Source organism: Gopherus evgoodei, chromosome 1 (genome assembly GCF_007399415.2).
Source record: "Gopherus evgoodei ecotype Sinaloan lineage chromosome 1, rGopEvg1_v1.p, whole genome shotgun sequence".
Classification (NCBI taxonomy): domain Eukaryota; kingdom Metazoa; phylum Chordata; order Testudines; family Testudinidae; genus Gopherus; species Gopherus evgoodei.
In genome coordinates, this window is record NC_044322.1 from 230,395,597 (window position 1) to 230,409,959 (window position 14,363).

Genomic DNA, 14,363 nt, shown 5'->3' on the forward strand with positions numbered 1-14,363 from the left:
AATCAGGCAACAAATGGGCTATCAAGGCAGGAGACTCAAGGAGTGTGTGACAGGGATTTTCAGGGATTCCAGGCATCTTTAGACCCATGAGAATCTCACCTGAGGCGTAAGTAAAGAGTTAGAGTTAGAGAGCAAGATTGTGTGTCTTACTCTCTCTTAAGAACACAGGAACCTGATTTCTGTGACTGCTTCTTGGCAGCGATCTCAGTATTTCCTGTTATGTGCTGTGGTTTGACTTAGAGTTTTAGCTTAGAGGTTTTGAATTTAATCTTGCAAGATAAAAAGTAATAGTGTTGTTATTTAAAGTTATATGCGTGTTTAAGGGGCTTTGTTAAAGGCTGAAGTTATAATGAATGGTACAGATTAGATATTAGGAGTAGCCACACTAGTGGTGGTGGGGGAGTTGATAAATTTATGTATTATTTGCTACCAAGAAGCTGCAGTAACTCAGAACTTGTACAGTTCAAGCTACCTTATTTCAATGCCCTTGACTCTCCCAGGCTGCACCTCTGATCCATCTGCCGCAGTTTCAACCAGCTGTTTGGCAGGTCCTTACAGAAGAAAGAGATTTCTCTATCAGCTACGAGCCATCAAGGGAAGAGAGGGGAACATCCCCCCCACATCATGTACTTGGAACTTATTGAACTAAGCATAAAAACTGGTTTGGGGTGTTGTTTCCTGTTGTTTCTGTAAAGGGACGCCTTCAGTTTCAGAGTAAAAAACAGCAGTGTGTTCATTATATAGTTTATTACATAGGCTAGTCAATAGTAAAATTTTAGAATTGAAATGAGTTTTAACTTATGTGTTAAAATGAGTTGAGCAAGGGCAAAAGTAAAGTATATTGGAGTTACCCGCAGTATGGCTTTAGAAAACTTTGCTAGAAAATACAGTCAGGAACATGGAGAAGGTTTAGTACAACTGATAAATAGCAAGATAATCTCTGAGCATTGTAACCCTTGGGGTTTTGTGAGCGAGGTGTTTAATATAGAAACAGAGCAGAAAAAAAGAAAGACTAAACTGGTGAAGGGAATAGCTCTTAAATGTCTGCTCGTGGCATGTAGTTTGCTGAGAAAGAAATTGAATAAAAAATTACTCAGGAAAGGCCAGCAAACTTTGGATGAGGGAGGAAAGGTTATTCAGGATTTAACAAATCGGCTAAATGTAGTGTCAGAGGAGCGGTCAGTACTTTTCAAAAAGAAGCAGGAGTTTGAGAAAATGTTAGAACAGTGTAGGTACCAGGTACAGGAAGCAGAAGAGGAAACACGTTGTTGGCAGGTGCAAGTGACAGCTAGCTTAAGATTGCTGGACAGCTATAAATTAGACCATGGTCGGCTGCTGGAAAGAATCAAAGATTGGAAAAGATAGGAGATGCCTTAGAGGAGGACAAAGACTCAGTTCCCATCCCCATTGGCAAGGTAGAACCGACAGAGATAAAGAAACCTGCAGGGCCAATTACTAGAAGTAGAGCGAAAGAGTTAGTTCAGGCTCCTTTAGGAGCAGAGTTGGAGATTAAGTCTCAGGAGCCACAGGAAGTTAGCAGTGCAGAAGCTACTAGCAGTCTGAAAATAAAAAAAGGAAGTCCCAGGGTGGCATCACAGGAGGTGGAGTTGAGTGTCATCCTAGAGGAGACGACTAGTGATGTAAAGAATAAAATGAGCAGAGCAAAGGGGGAGGAGATAGCCTCTCCTCTGTTAGTGTCCACCCCTGATAGTGAAGAGGGAGTGCCTTTAGAGACTGTGATTATTCAGGGACTAGAAGATGTGGTGTCACAAGTGACACAAGAAGACAGTGCTTGTATTGTAATCTCTAGGTTACAACAGAAAGAGATACAACAACCAACGAATGCAATTCCTACTCCTCCACCCAATGTTACATTGGCACCATATAGATTAGGAGACCCAGCCCCTTTGCCTGGACATTTATTGGCATTTGGGCAATCATCAACATTGCCTAGGTCCCTAGAAATTTGTGAAAGCAGCAAAGAATCCTGTGGCACCTTATAGACTAACAGACGTTTTGGAGCATGAGCTTTCGTGGGTGAATACACACTTTGTCGGATGCATGTAGTGGAAATTTCACACACAACTATTTCAAATTTGATGACAATATATATCTCCAGATGAGTGGCACTGCTATGGGCACCCGCATGGCCCCACAATATGCCAATATTTTTATGGCCGACCTGGAACAACGCTTCCTCAGCTCTCATCCACTCACGCCCCTTCTCTACCTACGCTACATTGATGACATCTTCATCATCTGGACCCATGGGAAGGAGACTCTGGAAAAATTTCACCACGATTTCAACAGCTTCCACCCCACCATCAACCTCAGCCTGGACCAATCTACACGGGAGATCCACTTCCTAGACACCACGGTGCAAATAAGTGATGGTCACATTAACACCACCCTATACCTAAAACCTACAGACCGCTATGCCTACCTTCATGCCTCCGGCTTCCATCCCGGGCACACCACATGATCCATTGTCTACAGCCAAGCGCTGAGGTACAACCGCATCTGCTCTAACCCCTCAGACAGAGACCAACACCTACAAAACCTCCACCAAGCATTCTCAAAACTACAATATCCGCACAAAGAAATAAGGAAACAGATCAACAGAGCCAGACGTGTACCCAGAAGCCTCCTACTGCAAGATAAACCCAAGAAAGAAACCAACAGGACTCCACTGGCCATCACATACAGTCCCCAGCTAAACCCCTCCAACGCATCATCAGGGATCTACAACTCATCCTGGACAATGATCCCACACCTTCACAGGCCTTGGGTGGCAGGCCAGTCCTTGCCCACAGACAACCTGACAACCTGAAGCATATTCTCACCAGTAGCTGCACACCGCACCATAGTAACTCTAGCTCAGGAACCAATCCATGCAAAAACCTCGATGCCAACTCTGCCCACATATCTACACCAGTGACACCATCACAGGACCTAACCGGATCAGCCATACCATCACCGGTTCATTCACCTGCATGTCCGCCAATGTAATATAAGCCATCATATGCCAGCAATGCCCTTCTGCTATGTACATCGGCCAAACTGGACAGTCTCTACGGAAAAGGATAAATGGACACAAATCAGATTTTAGGAATGGCAATATACAAAAACCTGTAGGAGAATACTTCAACCTCCCTCGCCATACTATAGCAGACCTTAAGGTGGCCATCCTGCAGCAAAAAAACTTCAGGACCAGATTTCAAAGAGAAACTGCTGAGCTTCAATTCATCTGCAAATTTGACACCATCAGCTCAGGATTAAACAAAGACTGTGAATGGCTTGCCAACTACAAAAGTAGTTTCTCCTCCCTTGGTTTTCACACCTCCTCCCTTGGTTTTCAACAGGGCCTCATCCTCCCTGATTGAACTAACCTCGTTATCTCTAGCTTGCTTGCATATATATACACCTGTCCCTGGAAATTTCCACTACATGCATCAGACAAAGTGGGCATTCACCCACGAAAGCTCATGCTCCAAAATGTCTGTTAGTCTATAAGGTGCCACAGGATTCTTTGCTGCTTTTACAGATCCAGACTAACACTGCTGCCCCTCTGATACTACAATTTTGTGGACCCTCTACACTCCCTTGGTATATGCTGGTATTACCCGGTGTACAGGTAGAACACCCTACTACACCAGATCTTAATGGACTAAGAGATGTCCTACGTCAGCGTGGAGATGCCTTGAGTGTAGGACATAGAGGTTTTATGAAAAGTTACCCTGCTCATCCAGGATTATTTCCAGAGGAAAGTTCTGATAGCTCTGATAAGGAAAATGTGAATTTGGGTAGGAAAAGTCAAAGCATAGAAATTATAGATTCAAACTCAGATAGAAGCCCCGAAGATCCTCAAATTCTAATTCTGACTGCCCTGTAGCATTCATTACAGATATCAAGACTATAGATCTGGTAGCTAAGCAAGTAGGAATAATGGAGAATTCCTCAGTTACAATGCATGCACAATGTGTACAAAACCAGCAAAAGTGTTTGGGTTACCAAGGGAAGATTGGATTAAGATCTGACAACTCACAGTGAATCCAGCATTACAGAGTATTTTGCCACCTGAGTTTAGGGTAGGAGAAAAATCTTTTAAAAACACAGTAGTCCCATTGAAACACAATCTTCATCCAGGGCAAGCTGGAGTGGCCATCCTGTCTAACCTAAAGCAGAGACCTAATGAGTCCCCACATCAATTTCACCTGTGGTTAAGTGCAGCATGGCACAGTCACATGAAAGAGTAAACAGATGAGCCACCATACATTACTTTGTTGGTCAATAACTCTCTTCCCCATTTGCAGGAAAAGGGTAACATGCATATAAATGATAGCACTTTTTTGAAGGAGGCATTAGCTTTACTGGCCAAGGCATATTCTCAGGGAGGTCCTAAAAAAGGTCTTCATGGAGCCCCTGTTGCAATACTTCAGGAACCACAAGCTAAACCCACCATGAGCATTAAGGGATCCCCAGGGTTAGGCCGAGGAGCTCCTAAATTCCCTAGGTAGCAGCATTGGAAAAATGACCCTAACTCACGTAATAATCCTGGACCTTCGAGTGGGCATGCCCCTCAACAGGGTTATGCCTTTGGACCCCATGTAGGGGCCCGGGACCAGGTTCCTTTCTTTTCAGATGCCACCCAGAACAATTTACACCTGCAGTGATCCAAGTCACCACCTCCCCACAGAGATGAGGACTCAGTTGTAATGATGTTTAAAACAGTGCTGCAGATGCTTGAGGCTCAACAACAGGATATCCAGGAACTCCGAGCACTTGTGAATGAGCTGATGATGGAAGGCCAAGGCCCAGCACCCTCGAACTGTCTGGTGGCCTCTGTTAACTCATTTCCTTTTGTCCGATGGACAGCCTCTTCTCCTCCAGAGTTGGCTGCCTCCAAAGGGATAGAAGGAGAACCCACGGATTATTTGTCTGCCTACTCTACATATTACACGTCATGATGCCAACCGGTCCTGAGCATAGTCATAGCCCCTTTAGGCAGCGATGCAAGCGGGAGACCCACAATATCTGCAGTGTTAGGGGGCCGCCACAGAAATTTTATTATAAACACTGGGGCAGCATTTACCATTATCCATGTCAAGGATCCTAGATCCTTTTCTCTGTTATCAGGGCATACAAAAACACTTTCAACTTTTGCAAGCAATCAGGTTGTTACCACACTTTCTAAAACCGTTAAAGAACAGGTAGGTCACCTAAGAAAGGTTTATACCTTTGCATTGATAAAATTAGCAGACCCCCAAAATTGCCTATTAGGAACTAATTTCCTGTACTAACAGGGATCTGTTCTTGATTTGGTTAACTAATTGTTGTGTCTTACTGTAGAACAGGCAAAGGATGACTCACCAGTAATCATACCTGAGTGTGGCATGGTGACTCCAGTGAAGGACTCTGAACCTGAGGAGTATGATTTGAACAAAATAGTGGCTAATCATGCAGACCAACTTGAGTTACAGGCTTTACTTTGCAAGCATATGGATGCCTTTGCTAAACACAAACATGATCGTGGATGCCTTTGCTAAACACAAACATGGCAGTCACTATTGTTTTGAAAGGAAGAGATATATCAGCCCAAAGACAGTATCCTTATCCAAACCAGACAAATCCATACATAGGAAAGACTATCAAGGCTTTACTGACACAGGGAGTACTACGTAGATGTACTTCCACTGCCAATTCCCCTATTTTACCTGAGAAGAAACCAGATGGTTCTTGGCTTCTCACAATTGATTACAGATGCCTGAATCAGATCACACCCACTTGTGCTGGTACAGTGGCCAAGATGCCAGATCTAATCAAGTACTTTGATCCAGAGGCTGTGTGGTTTACTATCCTTGACATCAGTAGCAGCTTTTGGACGTTACCATTTTGCATTTAGTTTCCAGGGGGTCCAATATTCCTGAACATGTTTACCCCAGGGGTATAAAAATTCTCCAGCTTTATTCCATGGGCAAATGAGGCAGGTACTGTCACAATTTTCTAAACTAACTGTTCTGTTTCAATGTGTAGATGACCTTCGTTTAGCAACATGGACCAAGAAAGAGCATCTGGAAAGGCCTGACGACTTTCTGCAGATCCTAAAAGAAGCAGGACTAAAATGCAATCCAGCCAAGGCAGAGCTAATGGCCAACTGTGTCTCTTTCTTGGACCTCACCCTAACAAAATGAGGTAGAACCCTGGCGCAACAGAAAGTGGATGCAATCCAAACATTGCCTTTACCACAGGACCCAATGGCTTTAAGATCCTCTTTGGGTTTAACTGGGTACCACAGGGGTTTCATTCCTAAATTTGCTTCCATTGCAGGTCCTTTGTACCAACTGTTAAAGAAAAGTGTCCAATAAAAGTAAAATAAGCAACACACAGAAGCAGTATCCCAGCTAAAACAGGCCATTGTCAAGGCTCCTATGTTGATCACTCCAAATCCTGAAATACCCCATCATTTAACAGGGCCGCCCGGGTGGGGGGGGGGAAGTGGGACAATTTGCCCCAGGCCCCAGGCTCCACAGGGGCCTCCAAGAGAACGGCTGAGGTTCCTGCCCCAGCCTGACCCCGGCTCCGCCCCTCACCCAGAGCCTCAGCACATCCAGGAGCATCCCTGAACAGTGCATCAGTGTGGCTCCAGCGGGGCCCCTGAGCTCCTCCCTGCTCAGAGCCGCGTGGTAAGGGGGTGGGGCTGCGAGCTCCGGCAGGGCCTGAGCTCCCTCAGCTTGGCCTGGGGCTCGCAGCCCCGCCCCCTTACCACACAGCTCTGAGCGGGGAGGAGCTCAGGAGCCCCACTGGAGCCCCACTGCAGCTGTCGAGAGAAGCTGCTGGATGCGCGGATGCTCCGGGTGAGGGAGGAGCCGGGGGTAAGGGGCTGGGGTGGTTGGCTAAGGGGCAGGGAGTCCCAGGGACAGTCAGGCCACAGGGAGGGGGCAGAGGTTGGGGTGGAGGTCAGGGAACCGGGAATGGGGGGGTTGGATCGTGGGCGTTCTGGGGATCAGTCCGGACTCAGCGGGGGGTGGTAGATGGAGGTCAGGGCAGTCAGGGGACTGGGAGCAGGGGTGGGGTCTTGGGGTGGTGGTGGGGAGTGGGGTCTCTGGGGGATGGTGAGGGGACAAGGAGCAGGATGGGTTGGGGATTCTGAGGGGGGGCGGGCAGTCGGGGGTCAGGAAGTGGGTGGGGGTCAGATAGGGGGTAGGGCCAGGCTGTTTGAGAGGCACAGCCTTCCCTACCCTAAAGCTCATTCAGCAGTTTGAGGCTTGCAGAAGAGCCAAGCTGTAAGCTTTCAATTAGGACTACCATCCCTTTTACTTCTCAAATGCCAAATTATAGTCCATATTTAATTTTAGTGCCATAGGGAGATTCATGTCAGGGAAGGGTAGCTTCATTTAAAATTAGCCACTGGGGGAGGGATCACGAGAAGAGCAATATCCTTCCCAAACCTACCGAGGGAGACCCCTGCCCCTCCCCTGCATTCCTTGAGGCTTCAGAGGGGTTAATTCAGTGGTTCTCAAACTTTTGTCCTGGTGACCCCTTTCACATAGGAAACCTCTGAGTGCGACCCCTCCCCCCTTATAAATTGAAAACACTTTTTTATAAATTTAACACTATTATAAATGCTGGAGGCAAAGTGGGGTTTGAGATGGAGGCTGACATCTTGCAACCCCCAGTAATAACCTCGTGACCACCTGAGGGGTCCCAACCCCCAGTTTGAGAACCCCTGGGTTAGTTTAATTTTAGCACCCTGTGTCCATTCACGTGCATGTGCTATTTTGAGCATTTCAGTTTTCACAACATAGGCTCATCCCAGATTCTGGAACAAGCTCAAATGCTCAGTTCGTGGAGTATTACATAAGCTATACTAAAGACAAACCCACAGTCACTGTCTCCAGTTTGTGAGGGACCCCATGGAGCCAGTCTCTAGGAAACAGATAAATGCATGGAAGTTAAGTCCATTAATGGCTGTTAGCCAGGATGGGTAAGGAATGGTGTTCCTAGCCTCTGTTTGTCAAAGGGTGTAGATGGATGGCAGGAGAGAGATCACTTGATCATTACCTGTTAGGTTCACTCCCTCTGGGGCATTTGGCATTGGCCATTGTCAGTAGACAGGATACTGGGCAGGATGGACCTTTGGTTTGATCCAGTATGGCTGCTCTTATGTTCTAACCTAAATGAACTCAAAGTTATTGAGACAGATACAAGTCAAGGAAGCCAGCAGAGTATCAGAAACCTGGAAAAATCTCTGACTGGATGGGCTCAGGCGTTTGGTCACAAGCTGAGGTGGTTCAAAAGTTTTGGATTTTTTTAAAGCAGAATTTTTTTATCTTTTCTTTAAACAATCAAACACAGCAAGCAGCAAATATTTGGCCACACATTTCTGAAACCTCAAACCATATTCAGGTTTTGGCAGATTAATTTCAGCTTTTCAATTAAAAAAAAACACAACAAATTTTGAAGGAAAGCAGACATTGTCTGTGATATTTTTCTGCTTTTTAAAAACCCCTAGTTTTTGATCCAAAAAATGTTTTGATGGAAAATATTTGCCCAACCCTTTTAATGAGCTTTAGTGCCTTTTAGCACAAGCTGATGCTGAGAACCAGTGTTACCTTGTAAAGAAGTTTTCGCAAAACTGGGTTTGTGCCGAGATGCGGATTTTTCCCAGGGCCACCTGTGGTGGGGGAGCAAGTGGGGCAATTTGCACCGGGCCCCAGAGGGGCCTCCATGAGAATATAGTATTGCAATTTTTTTTTGGAAGGGGCCCCCGAAATTGCTTTGTCCCAGGCCCCCAAATCCTCTGGGCAGCCCTGTCATCTAAAGGTAGCGGTGAGTCTTAATGCGTTAGCAGCTTTGGCTTCACAAAAAAAAACATGAAAAAAATCAGATCTGTGGCAGTTCTCACATTTAATGTCACCAGTGAAATTTAAGTATGACAATTGTAAAAGTACCTGTTGGCAACCATTTGGGCCATACAACACATTTCTTTTCTAATTGGCCTCAGTCAATCATATTACACTCATCACATGCTCCCCTTCAGTTTTTACTGTCCAACAGGGTAAAAAATGGGCAAGCCTCAAATGCTCACCTACCCCACTGGGCATTGCTGCTGCAAAGAAAACATATTGCAGTAAAACCTGGTAGAACAGCATCTTTGTTACCAACTGCCCTACTGTACCAAGGGGAGCCTCATATGTGTCCCAGTCTTAATCAATTAAATCTAAGGAGGAAGGGAAAAAGAAAGCTTTTCTAACCTGTAGCGGGGTGGTTACTTGCTCCTGCCCTCCGGTGCTTAAAACAGCCCAGGAGAGGGCTGTGGTTGAGGCAAGAAGCCTGGGCTGATTGGGAGAAAGCAGGCTCGGCTGTGGCCAGGTCCCAATCAGGCCCAGCTGGCCCTTATAACAGGCTGTGAGCCAGAAGCCCAGACAGTCTTCCTCTGGTTGTAGAAGGAGAAGGGTCTGGCTGCAGGGAGCTAGACATGGGGTACCTGAGGGGAGCAGGGCTGGGGAGCTTTTGCTGGAAACACCCAGGCTGTGGCCTAGCACAAGGCCAGCAGGTACTGGGGGTTGCAGGGGGCATCCAAGGGGTAGGCAAAGGCAGCAGGTCCAAACCCCTTTGCTGATGATGAGTGGCTGATACTGCAGTCTGCCCCAGTGAACAGGGGCTAGATGGAGACTGGGCAGTAGATAATACTGAGGCAAAGTGGGGTGAGTGTTCCCCTAGGAGGGGGAGACCTAATTAAAGGGGCACCGGGGTCCTGGGAGGGACACAGGGGCCAGTAGCTGGAAGGCAGATCAACAGCCTGCAGAGGGTGCTCCGGGCTGGATTGAGATAATTCCTGAGGACTACCAGCAGGAAGTGCCATGGGGGTGAGTCTGCCCATCTATACAACCATAACTATCAGGGTTGGAAGGGACCTCAGGACATCATCTAGTCCAACCCACTGCTCAAAGCAGGACCAATCCCCAGACAGATTTTTGCCCTAGATCCCTGAATGGCCCCTCAAGGATTGTGCTCACAACCCTGGGTTGAGCAGGCCAATGCTCAAACCACTGAGCTATCTCCTCCAGTAAACCAATTTTATTTAAAGGTATCACTTATTTGTTGATGGTTTTAGTTATTACCATCAAGACAAACCTTACACTGGGTTTGGAATCTATGCAGTTCCTCCTGAGCAGAAAGGAGAGCCTTGTGAAAAGGCATATTCATGTATTTCACATTTGGCTCAATATGCTAAATTAGCAGCGGTGGGTTGTGCGCTGGATTACTGTGTGCAGTTCTCCATCACCATCACATACTCAAGTATCTGTCTGTTTTCAGACTCAGAATGGGTGTACAATTCTCTTACAGAGTTTCTACTATGTTGGAAGACACATGGGTTCACATCTTCTAATGGCTCACCTATGAGGTATGCCTAGCTGGTGAAATACATCCACTGGATAGCAGTGGCCACCGTGGAACAGGGATTGTTAATTAAAGTAAACAAAATAAAAGCTAACTAAAAATTAAAACCCTAAGCTACAAAAAATGAAAAGGCTAAAAAATTAGTCCTCGATGCCTACCTGTCTGTTGAGGAAAACTATACAGATAAGATATATATGTAAACTGTTTATACAAACTGTCTAGGTTTATACATCCCCAGTGGTAGAGGAACTGGGCCCTAAGGAGGAGGATTAGAGTCCTCATTCCTACACGTGTGCTGGGGAAAAATTGCATAGGTGAATATAAGATCAAGCCCAAAAGGTAGAGGACATATTGTTCCCCGATCCTGCCGTCAGGCACAGTTTTTAGTGGTTATAGACTTTTTGCCCAAGAGCGTGGGCACAAAAAAGTTAGAAAGGTAAAAGAGATTAATAAAGAAAATATGTTCAGGTGAAAAGAGTCCCCTAAGAACAAGGCTTAAGAAGAGCAGAAACAATTACCATTCATGTAGGAAACTATTCCTTTAAAGAAACTTTTGCAACAGTTTGAACAAAGCCCATGGACTGAACAAGCATTAGCCAATGTCCACATTACAGTTCAAATACAAGAATTGGGAAAGCCCATCAGTGCATCCTTACCAAAATTAGAAATGGGTGTGCTTGTCCTTACCTGTCACCACAAAACCATGTAGCAGGGAGACATCACTGGAAACATGTGTATGGGACAAACTAGAAAATGTGACACTTTTTTTGTACAATGGACGATGTGTACGTGTTACATCATGGGAAACGGTATTTTGGGAAGATGCAAGTATCAGCCAACCCCCAGTGTATGAATGTAGATGTAAAGCCAGTGTATTATATACTAGCAATCACACGTACTATTTACCAAAGATAGAAGCACAGAGCACTAAAACCACCACCCTGGTTAATTTTTCTGTTACTATTTGCCTAGATTGATACGATCTAACTGATCACTTATTGTCAGAAACAAAGGTGACTTGGTTTTTACAATAGACACAGAGGGATATAAAAAGTGTCATTCAAGTAATACATACAAATAAAAACATGCTTAAAAATTGCTAGTTCTGAAAAAGAACTGACAGCCTATCACTGGTATGACATTTTTACAGGCTGGTCCTTGACTTCTAAGGGCATATTGTCTATCATATTTCACCCATTATTAGTTGTGTTAATATTGTTCTGTGTTTGCTTGCTAGGAATGTGTTGTATGTGCTGTTGAACAAAAAGAATGTTTGTTAAATTACAACCAGAAGCTCAAATGGCCTCTCAATATATTGCTATAAAACAGTTGTATAAAATATGACCTACTCAAGAATTGTTCTTGAAGGGTCAAAAGGGGGATATGTAGTAGTAGGATTTTATGTTCGTATTGTGTATAATTTAGAATGAAGACTAAAGAATAATATAACATGCATTTAATGTGTTAGTGCATGGTTTGATCATATCCTGCCAGCCACCCTTTCTGAAAGCAGAAAGGAATGGCCTAGTGGGCCATTGGTAAAGATGCATCAGCCAAAATCTGTGTCTGGAACTGATTTCAAGGCAGTTACAGACCTTTTAGAGTCACCACTTTGTTGCCGGTTTAGCATTTTAAAATAAGTAAAAGAATGCAATGATTGTTTTCTTTTGCATTGCAATTTGATGTTCCTGTTCAAATGCTCTGTGTAAATCAATTCTGTGCTGTGTGTGAACGAGGAATGTGTGTGTTATAAGCGTGAAGGCCATCACCGGACCAGATGTTCTAGGGAGAAACTGAGGACAAACGTAACTGCACCAAGAAATTGCAACACACCCCTACTGAAATGACAGAGGAGGGCAGATTGACGACTCTAAAGATGAGACAGGCACCTATCACTGGGAACATGATAGCTGTGATCAAAAGCTGCCTGGGGTAACTCCCTGAGAGACTTGATGATAGAACAAGATAAAGGATGAGAAGAACAATTTAAGAAAACCAGCAGCTGTCAAACAACAATTAATTGCAGCATGATGGTGCAAAACTCACCGGTCCCAATGAAGGAAAATCACTATATAAACAGGGTGCTTTGCTATGAAACTTTGGGTTCATCCTTCCAAGACTTCCCTGGAGCATCGTGTTGCGACCAACAGAATCTGGCTCCTACCTACCCGTGATCAACCTAGCTGGCCACTAGATTGATCTGGACTCTGGACTGGTAACTATAACATGGACTGGTGGGACGGTGTGTGGGTGCTAATTGTTGTATCTTCAATAAACACGGCATATTGCCTTTTCCCCTGAAAAAGATCCCACGTGCTTCTTATTAGCAGAACAATAGGCCAGGTACCTCTGGGCTTGCTGAATCAGTTATTAATGTAAAAAAATTGCTCGAGCCCCATAACCTTTCATTGCAAACTGAACAGTGGATTAAGGGGCTGAAGGGATTTGCTGCTGATGATTTGGAAGGAAATGGGTAAAGTGAAATCCTGTCCCGGTGGCAAAACTCATTGATTTGCGTTGGGCCAGGATTTTACCCTTCGAGTTTAGCCAAATGATGCCCAAATATAGAGGGGGCTTTCTTTGAAATAGAGCTGATCAAAACCCAGGCTAAAATAGGGGAAACTTTTGCAGATTTTCATCAAACTGATCAGAAGATGGAGGAGAAAGACCAGCCAATTGTTGTTCTTGGCTTTTGTTGAAAAAATTTGTTGACCAAAAATTCCTGAAAAGTTCTGATTTGAAAGCTATAAACTCTAGGAGAGCAATTGTTTAGGGTGCTCCAAAGGGGTTAATTAGCAGTAATGGGATGAGGCTGATGAAAGTAAATTAAGGCTGAATGTTTAGAAATGTTTCTTGATGGTGAGATGAAAGAAAGAAATCCCATTGTTATGCTTATAGGAAGCACATGGGATCTTTTCCAGGGGAAAATGCAGTAAGCCACGTTTATTGAAAATAAAACAATTGGCATATGCATACAATCATACAAACACACACACAGCAGGGACAGGTCTTGGGTCCAATTCTGTTCAATATCGACAAGGATTTAGATAACAGCATAGATAATACCTAGTCCTGCTTGGGTGCAGGGGACTGGACTAGGACACTTCTCGAGGTTCCTTCCAGTCCTACACTTTTATGATTCTATGTATATATTTACACTTAGCCATATTAAAATGCATATTGTTGGTTTGCGCCTAGCTTATCAAGTGATCCAGATAGCTCTATATCAGACCTGTATTCTTCATTTGTGTGTCATCTGCAAACTTTATCAGTGATGGTTTTGTTTTCTTCCAGATGAAGGAACCTGGTGTACTGCTTTCGCAAGACTCAACAGGGCATCCATCTTATTCACTTGACGGATTCTTCCAAACTTTGCACATATAGAGGGAGCCGGGACAGGAATTGTACTTCAGCCACTTGGACTGAAATCTCTGATGCCAGGTATCCACTTCAAGTTGATTTAAAAAAAAAAAAAAAGTTTCAGCTAAATTAGTTCAGCCATTTGTAACAGATATTTATAACAGTTTAGCTACCAGTAAGTTTATACAGCAAAGTTTAGCCCAAATATAAAGAATTCTGGATGTAAAACATTCTATATAATATACTTTATTTGCTATTAGCTACTTTCTTATTTTAATAGCAAAATACCCTTTATTCAATCTCACTGTAGTTACATCAGTAAATCAATTTACACTTTTTGGTTAATGCTAGGGCTGTCAAGCAGTTAAAACATTTTATCGTGATTAATCGCACGATTAATCATGGTATTAAACAATAATAGAATGCCATTTATTTAAGTACTTTTGGATGTTTTTCTACAATTTCAAATATATTGTTTTCAATTACAACACAGAATACAAAGTGTATGTGCTCACAAATATTTGCAATGTAAAAACCAAAATAAATAGTATTTTTAAATTCACGTAATACAAGTACTGTAGTGCAATCTCTTTATCATG